Source organism: Nipponia nippon, unplaced genomic scaffold (genome assembly GCF_047370975.1).
Source record: "Nipponia nippon isolate SJK-2023a ecotype South Korea unplaced genomic scaffold, ASM4737097v1 scaffold_9, whole genome shotgun sequence".
Taxonomy (NCBI): Eukaryota; Metazoa; Chordata; class Aves; order Pelecaniformes; family Threskiornithidae; genus Nipponia; species Nipponia nippon.
The window spans coordinates 2444074-2452710 of record NW_028262413.1 but is presented as its reverse complement, the minus strand read 5'-3'; positions in this window follow the sequence as shown (position 1 = coordinate 2452710).

The window sequence follows — 8637 nt, the reverse complement described above, 5'->3', positions numbered from 1 at the left end:
GTGCCAAAGCTGTCTTTAGAGTTTGGGTCTGTATAACATCCTAGCGTCTCTTCCCAACGGGTCTCTCCGCATAGCCCTTTCCTTTACTCCTCTCAGTCCCCAGCTTTTCCAGCCTTCCTCTTGGCTGGGTTCACCTTTACCATGATGGCTTTGAGCAGGTTTTATTTTCTCCTGATGCTTTTTACCTCTCGTGCCCACAGCGGTATCTCCAAAGGGGCTGAGCTCCTGCTGCTGGGGCTCAGCTGGGAAATAGGGTGTTCCCCCACACTCAGGGGAGGAAATTTGTGGCACGTGGTGGGGATCCAGTGTGTTTAGCTGAGGGGACGGCGCCGGGGCTGGGATAATGCTGTGTGGTTGTGGGCTGAGGCTGTGAGAGCCCGTGGGGGACAGTGGAGACCTGTCCGCCATTGCGGGGCTGAGGCAGCCTGTCCTGACCACCATTTTAGGCATCAGAAGGAGGAGGCCTGGGCCACCCTTTCACCCCTTGGCCCGTTGCTCACACCCGCCTCAGGAGCAAGCATGGCGAGAGGAAACTTTTGCTAACAAAGAGGTGTAAACAGAAGAGGGATCTCCAGCCATGCTGCCCAAACCCTGCCTGGGCACTCTGAGGAGCGGCTGCTATGCCATGCAGGTACGCCACGTAATTCAGTGGGTGGGGATGGTGATAGCAGCCCATTCTTTTGTCCCTGTTATTGTGGAAACAGAGGCTAAAAGAGACCCCCTTGGAGGAGAGTCACAGGTGAACGTGTCCTCTGTGGTGTCAGCGCCCGGGAGGCTGCCAGGGCGGTCGGTGGGGGCCTGGCCGCCATCTTCTCTGTGAGAGGACAGGGCCGCCTGAGCCCAGCAGCCCGAGCCGCTCCCCCTGACAAGGGGCAACTGGCTGGCTGTGGTTTAAAGAGGGGAAAAAGACAACGAAATTGACCGTTTTTACCCCACTGCCAGCTCCCTTTCTCCTTCCCACCATGTTCCCCCAGGCCTGGGCCTCCATGGAGGCGAGGGCTGTGCTGCTTGGACAGCAGGGTGGCGGCAGGGAGGAGGGAGGTTTATGAGGGGCGGCATGCGGCTGCCTTCCCCCCTCAGGTTCTCCCTCACCATCGGGCAGGTCCCGCCAGAGCTGGTGGTCTGTGCTCAGGCCCGAGCGAGGGCGGCAGCAGCTGCAGATGGCTGTGCCCACGGCCACTTTTGCCGGCCTTGGCCCCCGGCATCGCTCTTTGCAGCGGCCACAGACGTTTTTTGCGCCCTTTGGTCTCCTCCAGTTTCAGGCTCGGGCGCTGTGGTTCAGCGGGGCAGAGCGGGGGAGGGAAGGAGGAAGAAGCAGGGGGGGGGCTGCTTTACAGAAAAAAGAAAAAAAAAAGTGAAAAGGCAGTCATCTGGGGCCTGGGCACGCTGGTGGTTTCGCCGCTTCCGTTGCCTGATCCACCTTTTCAGACACGCATGAGGAGACTTCTGAGAAACGGCCCTGAGCGCTTCAGCATAACTGCGCACACGCGCGCGTGCAAACACGCGGCCCTGCACGCAGGCTTGCACGCCGGGAGGGAGCCCGCGAGGCCGGGCTGCTCCCCAGCACGCACTCACACATGCACACCTACCATCCTCCTTCCACAAAAGAGGTTTCTTTCATTTCGTGCGGGAGGAGGAGGTGGGAGAGAGGGAACTTGAAGGCTGCAAATTCCTCAGCCACATATCTCGCCTCCCTCTCCTTTCCTATGCTGCCTGCCAGCTCCATGTTCAGGAGCCGCAGCTCCCGCTTCCCATACAAACAGGCAAGGCCGAACAACTGTGCTTTTAAACCTCGTGAGACATTTCTGTTGCTTTGTAGGTTGGGTTTTTTCACAGCATTTTTGTGCTTTGCCTGTCAGAGCCACCTCAAGGCTGCTCTAACTCTATAGGGCCAAGTTGCTGTTCAGCTGGTTAGGAGCACAGGCATGCCTTGTGCTGTGGCTGAAGTATTTTTTCCACTGGAGCTGTCCCCTTCTTGCCCCCAGCCAACCCCAGGAAGCTTGTCTTCATGCATATTGACAATTACCCTGTACTGGAGCAAGGCTTTTCCAAACCCTGAGCAGTATACATGGCATTTCAAAGGGATACTGCTGTCAGGCACCCACCTTGTCACAAAACTGTGAGCTGGAGCCCCTGAAGCAGCAGGTGGTACCCAGGTGTGTCAAGCTAATCCTCAGCTCTCCTAAACCAGAGTTACTTTCCCTCATGAGTAACTAGGACAAGCACTGGAGAGGCAGAGGGTTTCTGTTTCACGGTTATTTGGTGCTTGCAGGCTCTCCTTTATTTTCAACAAGGTAGGAAGTATTGCTTCTCCTGTGTCATGGACAGAGACGTTAAGGATAGTGGGTAACATCTTACTCTCTCCAGAGCTGTGGCAAAGCAGCTTACACCAGCCACCTCAGGGCTGCCGTGGCTGTGAGCTGGTGTTTCTTAGCCCGTTCGGAGCATCCTGATGCTGAGTCGTGGCTCATTTAGAGCTGCTGCTGACTCAGGAGGGAGTCCAGCTGGCTCTCCTGTTTCTTTGCCTGACACTGCAGGCACAAACGAGTAGTATCAATCAGAAACAATGGCTGAAAGGCAAGTAGATTTTTTTTTTTGTTCATCTAAATAGGGGAAATCCTGTGTACGGAGATTTCAGGACCTGGTGGCTGGAGTGCAGAATGCATGGAGAGAAAGTCCGCTTTTGCAGAACGTTTCCCAAGGCATCCAAGGACTCTCTTAAACCCACAAAGCCTGCCCTAAAACCACAGCTGCAACAAAAGAGGAAGAGTCTACAGCAGAACTCGGAGCATATTAAACCTTGCAAAATAGGTCTCTTTCTGCGGTGGGGGGTATGTGTATAAATACATACATACGTGTACATGAAGAGAGAGCTGGGTTTGTTCAGCATCAGGGCTAAAAGTGAAAGCAGCCTGCAGGAATGCTGAGCAGGGGCGGTGATTTCAGGCAGGGCTAGCAGTGGCAGGGCTGGATCCTGTGGAGGAGCGGCCCGCAGTGGTGGCTTTGCAAGGAGAATGACCAGTCTTCCCAGGCCCTAGCGCAGCAGAAGTAAAGGACTCTGGCTGGTTTGTGAGCCACGGAGGTAAATTCAGCAAGGACGTATACGAGAGAGTGAAACATTGGAAAGAGAGCACCAAGAAAGAGGGTGCGGATTAAAAGATGTCCAATTGGTGTAGGGTGAGTAGGCCAAAAGGAGCGTAATTTCCATGCGGCACTAAGGAAGAACGTAGGAAAAGAAAGTAAAAAGAGCGTGTTACAATATAGCCAGCTGTCTAATGTGCTGGTACCATCTCTGTTCCTGTCAGTCCTGCCGCAAGCGAGTGCAGCCGCTGTTGAGTTCAGAGTTGTGCAGACTCCCATGAAGGCGGTGTTCAAGGCTGGCCCCAGTGAGACTCTACCTGTGGTGGCTGCATTCCTGTGCATTGACTCAGGAGCTCAGGATTAACTCTTTTGAGAATGCAGGGCCTTTGCTGAGCAGGTGTGGGTCCCTCATGGACAGCTTTGCTGGAGCTGGAACGATGCTGGCCAAAGGGATCTCACCAAAGAAAGGAAATTCAAGGAGCCTGTGCTTGGACAGAGTGTCTGTAAGAGCTGTTGCTTCATTTGGACAAGCCTCTGGCCCACAGTGCTGGTGCATACTTTGTGAACGTGCCTATGGTATGGTTTGCAGTCAGGGCTGCATATTTCAGCTGCTGCATGTATCCAGCTTCAAGTTTCCATTCTTGGGACGTGACCATGTCCAAGGCCTGCACTAACACAGACTAACGGATTACCGCAACTCTACGCGAGGTAAATAAATCCTGCCTTAACCGAGCAGGCAGAGACATGAAGTCTGTAGAGCACATTCTAGATCTCAGGAGGCTGTAGCTCCTGGGCACAGTGGACTCTCCTCCTGGATCACTTTAGAAAGCACAGAAGAAGGAAATACACCGGAGATCCCTGCTACTGTCTCGGTTCTTGTGAGCGCAAGGTCAGCAGAAGAAAAGTGGCTCCATGCTATGTCTGGACGGCAGGCAGACAGGCTCCACTGAGCAAGCCACAACCCTTATTTCCCGGTCACCGCATCCAGGCCAGGGATGTGGCTGGAGGTCCCTGACCTCCTTTAGCCCACGTACCCAATCTTTCTTCCCAGGGAGTCAGAACAGAGTTGCTGTAACCCTCAGGATGGAAGGACCAAGGGGTGGCTGCGACCAGAGGTCACAGTAGCATTTCCATCTCTGGAATTATCTGTGTCTCGCCTTCCACTGGAGCAAAATTCACTTCCATGTCCCTCAGTCAGCCTGCTGTGGAAGTGATGGAGACAGAGAGTAAAGCAAGCAGCTAATGCAGCAGGGAGTATTTCTTTGCATCTTTCCTGGACAGAAGCATCGTCTCCATTCCCATCACTTGCAGGACCAGCTGTGGTTTCTGGCAATGCCGGACACAGCCATCACCCTCTGGATTCCTTTCCCTTTCATTGTCCCTCTGGAGAACAGGACTCCTGTTAAAAACCCTCTAAGTATCGCTGAGAGCCAGCTCTATTATTCACCAGCCAGTGAAGCAAGACAGGCATACTCTCCCACAACCTAGGGATGCCCCTCCGATCTATTACCAATGGTGCTATCTTTAATGGGATCAGAGCCTGCCCTTTTCCACATCCCGGTGGGACAACACCTGCCCACCAGAGAACAAAGAGGAAACCTGTTGTGATGGGAAAAAAGACAGTTCTCCCCAGAGAGGCAGCGAAGCCGTTTGATTAAGAGCATCTTTCTCCCAGCCAGCTGGTTTGCTAGCAAAACAACCAACTAAACTTCATCTTTATGCAAGAGAGAAAATCTCTGTGAAGCAAATGCCACAAGTCCAGTTTTACTCACCACTATAAACCACGAGAAATCTGGGGAAATCATTGCAGAAAAAGACTGTAAGAGCAAGAGGGAAAATATTTCTGCCTAAAGACGGTATTTAAAATATATTTTTAAAAGGTAAATTCAGAGCAATTTTTGAAATGCTGCAGCAAAAGATCTAACCAGAAGCTTCATTTCTAACTTGTCCTCCTCAAAAGACCCAACGGTTACCCATTGCTGTACGTTTCTCTCAAGCCCCAGTCTTTGCAGAGCTGCAGCGTCCCAGTCGGGCAGGTCTAATTCCAGCTGTGCCTTCTGCATGACTGTCCTCTGGGAACTGACTGTCACACGCGTGCACATCTGCCCCAGGAGTGCCCTTCGTCTGTAGCGCCCAGCCCTGGGGCAAGGAGCCAGGACAGGCCCAACCAACCCACGTCTCCTCGACAGCGGCGCCAGGCTCCAAATCAGGCTGCGCCGCCTTTTTCTCTGTCCATGTCTCAAATCAGAGGCCACAGGCTTGGTTGCTGGCGCTTATCCCATGAGCTGCCCGGAGCAAAACCGGCATTTGAGCATAGGTGCAGGCTCCAAGGGGGGCAGAAGAAAGTTATCTATGAGCCAGGGGCCACTGTGTGGTACGGGGTTCATTAGCCCTGTCCAGAGTTGGAGTGGAAGGACTCGGGCATCCTCAGATGTGTTTGTGCATCCTAGTTTCTCTGGGGGTTTTGTGATTCTGGCAGAAGTGTAATTGTGGGCAAAGCTTTATTCCAGTGGATGCGGCACGTAACAACAAGTTCACCTTCAGTTAGAGAGGATCTTAATATGACCTTCGGTAAAAAAGGGGCATTGTTTTGAGTTGGTAAACAGCTGCTGTGTTCCACCCCAGTAATGGTTGCAATTCAGTAGTGAATAATATAAGCCTTAGATAAACAGCCGGTAAAATAATTTGGGATCTTTCCTGGTGGGGGGAAACAGGCAAGTTACTCTACAAAAATAAATTATTATTCTCTCTGCCTAGGAAATGAAGTGTTCTCCTTTTCTTCACCAAGTGGGCTGTCACACAAAATCTCTTCCCGCCCTTGTGTGCTGGAAGCAGCCCAATGCCGTTTGCGGTACTCTCTTGCCGTCGTCACCTTCGTAGGAAGCAAGACGCGGTTTTAGTTTGGATTCATGCATCTTCTGTTTTCTCCTCCGACCCTCCTCTGCTTCTCCATTCCATCCCCAATCTTCTTAAAAATAACCCTCCCAAACTGCCCAGGCTGTTCTGCACAGGCACAAACACCATCTCCTTTCTTGAAGCAGCCGCAACGTGACTGCAAGAGAAGCAAAAGTTTCCCTAAACCACTCCCTCCCGCAAAAGGCCGAGCGTCCCTTCGGTACACGCCGTGTCTGCCTGTGCTGGGGCAGGACTGAAAAGCGCCGGTCCTTGGGTCTTGGCCTCCATCGGATGAACAATTTCCCGTTGAAGGTTACTCACTTCCTGTTTTCCGTATTTAGACAATCTGGGCCTATAGGGAGGCTTTGATTTGTTGTAAACTTCAGCTGGTTTAAACGTTAAGTCGCGGGAGACCGAGGTGGGGGGAGGAGGGGAAAGGCCTGGAGACAAATTAGAGCTATTTAGTGCCGCGACCGTGTTCTCTCGCCGTTTTCTAGTGACCATTAGAGCATGTGAAAGGAAGGTCAGGGGCTGACAGCATGGGAGATGGAGAAAGGGCTGCTTCACAACGGGCTGGGACCGGAGGCAGTTCGTGCCCGTGTGCGCGGGGCTCTGTGTGTGTGTGCAGCAGTTGGGAGCAGCCGGGTGATACACTCCAATGACTAATTTCTCCAGTGTGTCATTTTTGCCACAGACAGCTGTACAGAGAGGCTAACGGCAGCGCAACAGCTCCGCGGCGAAGGCAGGGAGGAGCCTCTAACCTAGAGAGGAGAGTGCTGTGCCCTTTCCCGGTGCCTATCAGTACACACCACACACTGACTTTTGTTCAAACTTGCCCAGAATTCTGCTCGACTGGAGCGAGTCAACACTTGCGCGTAGCTGATAGGACAGGCCACGTCTTTTTTCTGCCTGTTTTGCAAGGGGAAACTGAGGCATGGAGTGCTATAACTTTGCTTGTTATCAGAAAGCGAGTGTGTGAGGGATTGGGATGAGTGCTGGCACCAGTCGGGCAGTGGTCTGTCTCCTGAGATGTGCTTCGTCACGAAGAACGTTTTCCCTGTGTTGGTGGGAGTTATGCTTGGATAGAGAAAAGTAGTGCGCAGCCCAGAGTGCCTGCGGGCACAAACGTTACATGAACAGTTTTGGTCTGTTCCTTTTTGTTCACCTACTTCTCTTCTAACAGTTTAACTCTCAAAATGAGGTGCTTTTACTTCCAAATTTTACAAGGGTCTACAAAAAAGAAAAGAAAAAAAAAACTAGCGGACGGGCTGAAATACAGCAGGAGATGGTAAATTAATCTGAATTTTACAGCAAAATCCAGTAGGGATTTCCAGGGACGCCCTGAAATCACTCTAGCAGCATAACCTGCTACCAGGATGCCAATGTGGGCAGGTGGGAGTGAATGAAAGAACCAGAGATAAAAAAATCACAACCAAAACGGCCAACATAATGCTCTTGTGTCCCGGGTAAAGAAATCTGCCATGTCCTCTCCGTCTGACAGAGAGCAGGCAGGAGCAGAATCAAGCTCCAGAGAAAAATAAAAGCACTGGGGAAGACTTTGGTGCAGCACTGTTTAGGAGAAACAAGGGTCGGTGTTCCCGCTCTGGCATCGATAGGCCCAGCTCCAAATGATGTACACATGCTCTCGACCCTCCTGAGCAAGAGCCGACTTTCCTCCAAATAACTCCCTGCAGCCCAGGGTGCAGAACCGCAGGGAGAGGCACGGGAGCAGGGCGCAGGCAGGTAGCTGTTTTTCCCTGGCATTGCTGCATAGGCTGGGTTAACATTATACTTCCCCGATTCAGTTTTTATAGACCAAACAGTAGCAGTTCCCCCCCTCAGTGGTATGTTGAAGCCTTTCCCTGAAGGAGGGGTTAGTTCTCTATTGGGTTACTACCTGCTGGATGTTTTTTCTGCTGTATGTCCTACCCTGCGATTGCATTTTGCTCAGCCGAGCTTTTGGTGCTCAGAAATGCAACTGAGTTCTTACTGCAAATGCAGCGTAGTTCTTAACTCCAGTCTCTCCCAGAAGTTTCCTCTGATGGGGCCCTCGACCTCCCGGCAGCACCTTGGGGCAATCTGAGCCCTGGATTTAGGACGAGCTCTGGATCTGACAAGGACACATCAGACTGAATCAGGATTGACCGCAAAGCCGACACCATGGAGAATTGCACCCAAAGCTGTTCAAGCAAATGGTGTTTCTGAATCGGCACCAGCCGGCTGCCCTGATGCTGAGGTTTGATCTGTTAGATCCAGAGCAGCCTGGTTTGCACTCATATCACCATGCTTAAAGAACAGTCACTTAATCTCACTTAGAAATGTTTACTTGCGAGGACCAGATGGCCCAGGGAGTTGGGCTAAACAAAGCATTTTACTTCTAGGTCACGCATTCTAATCCAGTCCAGGTTGGTGATAAATGAACATATTCACCTGATAGCCACTTTTGGCTTCATTTTTGGTGTTTTTCAGGCTGGTTTCCAAGGGGAGATGTCACACCACAAAATCTCCCTCTGTGCCCTGCCACAGTTGGTACTGATTTGACTGTCTCTGTGGAGAAGCCAAGGATCAAATGCTCCATGGCGCCAGACTGTTTTCTTTTGCAGCCTGCAGGTAAGGGGAAGTTGTCCTGGGTCTGGCTGTGTCATGCCTGCTCTGCGGATG